Genomic DNA, 3,033 nt, shown 5'->3' with positions numbered 1-3,033 from the left:
AATGTAAAAGGTCCTTGTCCAAAACAATGGCCAAGGTTTATGTAAACTGGAGTATGATTAATTCAATATTTTTGTGTATGCAAGATGAGGAAGAAACAAAAGAGCAAGAGCACAAAAATACTGGAGGTGCAAGTCATGGTAGAAAGGACGGGGCCATAGAAACTTGAATTGGTGAACACCGGGGAGTCACGGTTCCTGTGGCCCACACAGCACATCTTCCTTGGCCCATGCATTAGTCAGCTTTATGTCGCTATAATGAAATATCGAACCCAGGCTACCTAGGAAGTAAAAAGAGGTCTATTTTGACCCCTGGCTCTGGAGATTCAGGTTCAACGTGGAGGTGGCCACATTGGTTTGGGCTCTGGCAAGGGTGGCACAAGACAGGAAGCAGAGGGAGCCTGCAAGCTCAAGGTCCCATGTTCTCCTTGGAAGTCACACCCTTAGTGACCTGAGGACCTCTCAGTAGGCCCCACCCTTCACAAGGTCACAGTACCTCCAAACACTGCCACCCTGTGGATGTTTGAGAGACACTTGTCCAAACCATTGCCGCCCATAAGCAAGAGCAGGCCACCTGATCAGTATAAACAATGGAATCCAAGACAGTGACAAAAAACAAAACAAAACAAACCAGACAGAGTTCCTGAGCCTGGTTATTCAGAGCAAATCTCCCTGTCCCGCTGAGGACCTGGCTTGTGAGCCGGATCCAACCTGCATCTGTATGCCGATCAGTTAGTACTCACATCTCTAAGTCCAGTTTGGAAGAAGCTCATACTTAGCTCAGTTTGGGTTCTCCTGCTAAGAAACCCTTGCTGCGGGCTTGTGGGCCATAACCCTGAGCAGAAACATTACTTTCATGCCACCAGTCACAGTCCTCGGTAGGACAACTGTTTGTATAGGAAAGATCCTCTATTTGTGGAACTTCAGTAACATAGTTGTTTTGAGTTGAACATGTCCCCAACTAAATTCTTATGTTGAGGTCCTGGAGGTTAGGATCACAACTTTATTGTGGCCTTACTTGGCAGCAGGGTCACTGCAGATATCATTAGTTCATACAGCGGACCCCCAATCCAATAGGAGTAGTGTCCTTATACGGGGGGAAATGTGGACAGATACATGGAGAAGTGTGGAGTTGAAGTAGAGGCTGGGGTGACGCTTTGGCAAGTCAAGGAACCCCAGAGATTGTCAGCAAAAGTGGCAGAACAGATTCTTTCTCACTATTCTCTGACGGAACCAAGCAGGCCGACTTGATCTTGGATGTCTGACTTCTAGAACTGTGAGAAAATAAATTTCTGCTGCTTAAGGCCCTTTGTTAGTGCAGCCCCAGGAGACTCAGCAGCAGCCCAACACGGGTCTGAATCACCTTCCCTCTTGGCCTTAGCTTTCTCCACGAACCCTCCTCCCTGTCTCACTGGGAGGGGAAACATGGGGTTCCACCTGCACATGGAGGAGGTGTTAGCAGGAGCGTGTGGAACATTCACTTTAGAGACCAGAGTGGTGAGGAGGGCAGTGTGGTGAGGGTCGTGTGAGGTGACCTGAAGAGTCCCTGCCTCTTTGCGGCTGCAGAACAACAATGGGCAGGAGGCTCCGGAATACCCGGGTTGGAGCTGATGAAGGAGGTCAGAGACTGCCGGAAACTGGCTGGGGAGTGTGTGTGTGTGCGTGTGTGTGCATGTGTGGGCTTGTGGGTGTATGTGTTTGTGCCTGAATGTGCTTGAACATGTGCTATGTGTAACTGGGCATGTGTGCACGTATGTGTGTGTGTTCATGCCAGTGTGTCTACTTGTGTTTAGAAGAGACAGAGAAATTAATGAAAAAGCCTTGGGAGTTGCCCAGTGGGGGAACTGGATCTTTAATGAGCCCCAAACTCCTGCTTCCTTCCTCCAGGCTGGCTGTGAGCCTTCCTTAATTAATGCCTGTAGAAAACTTTCAGATGCTGTTAAGAGGAACAGCAGCTTTATAAATACACGCAGACTTCTCGAGGTTGACTAAGCCTTAGACCCCTGCGGGGAGGAGAGCCATGTGCTATGTTGTGGGGAGGGCCCTGTGTCAAAGGAGGCAGATGCCTGGGGACACTGCCCCTGGGGGTCCGGTTCTACTAGTCACTAACGGCTTTCCCTGGGGCAGTTTACAATCCCTCTCTGGGCCATGTCTTCCTCCGTGAGCTGAAAGAGTTGGATTATGCTCTCTCCTTTCAGGTCACAGTGTTGTACCAAGCTGAGCCCAGAAGGGCATTGAGGAGAAGTGGGCAGGGGCCATGTGGCTGCTCTTCATGTGGGGCGGAGCTTTACAGGCCTATAGCTCCCCACTCACTCAGTGAGCTATTTATGGGGGACCAGCGCAGGGAGGCTTAGGAGAGGAAGGAGTGCAGATTGAATGGATAGCAGAGCCAAGATGGGACTGAGCCTCTATCCCACTCTGCTGGCCTGGGCCTGGAGGGGCCTGTCTCCAGCTGCTGGTGGGGGCAGCGAAATTGGTGGCCATTTTTCCACGTGAGACTGATGGCCACTTTTGGCAGTGACTTTCATCTTAAGGGAAAAGGAAGAACCCAACAGGAGAAAGGGTGGTGGATGGCTGGATGTTGAACTGGAAAACACTACATGAAGTTCAGTCCTTTGTTCAGCAGAGGAAACTGGCTCAGAACATTTGTGGGAGCTGGCTTTCATCACAGTAAGCCAAGCAAAGCCTGAACCATGCCCATGACGTAGGCTCCTGACTTGAGAGACTGCTTGTCCGCAGCCTCACTTCTTTTGGATGCTTAGTCTAAGGCTGGTGCTACTGCATGGTCAAACCAAGGGATTCCTGGTTGTTTGGCTGGGTGTCTACTGTCACGCGCCGTTATTTCCGGGTTCTTCATGCCCTACATGAATCCCGGGCTTGAGTTCGCCAGTGACGGTGGTTTGCGCTTGCGCAGATGAGGCGCTTGGCTCGTCAGAATGATGCAGGCTGGCATTGACCAATAGAAACAGGCCACGACGCCCGAGTGGATATAAAAGCAGGCTTGCATCCGGCTCGGGGTCTTTCCGCCATCTTGAA

The sequence above is a fragment of the Fukomys damarensis genome, unplaced genomic scaffold, assembly GCF_012274545.1.
Source record: "Fukomys damarensis isolate Sample0158 unplaced genomic scaffold, DMR_v1.0_HiC HiC_scaffold_5, whole genome shotgun sequence".
Classification (NCBI taxonomy): domain Eukaryota; kingdom Metazoa; phylum Chordata; class Mammalia; order Rodentia; family Bathyergidae; genus Fukomys; species Fukomys damarensis.
The sequence above is the reverse complement of the archived record's forward strand: the minus strand, read 5'-3'. Positions refer to the sequence as shown.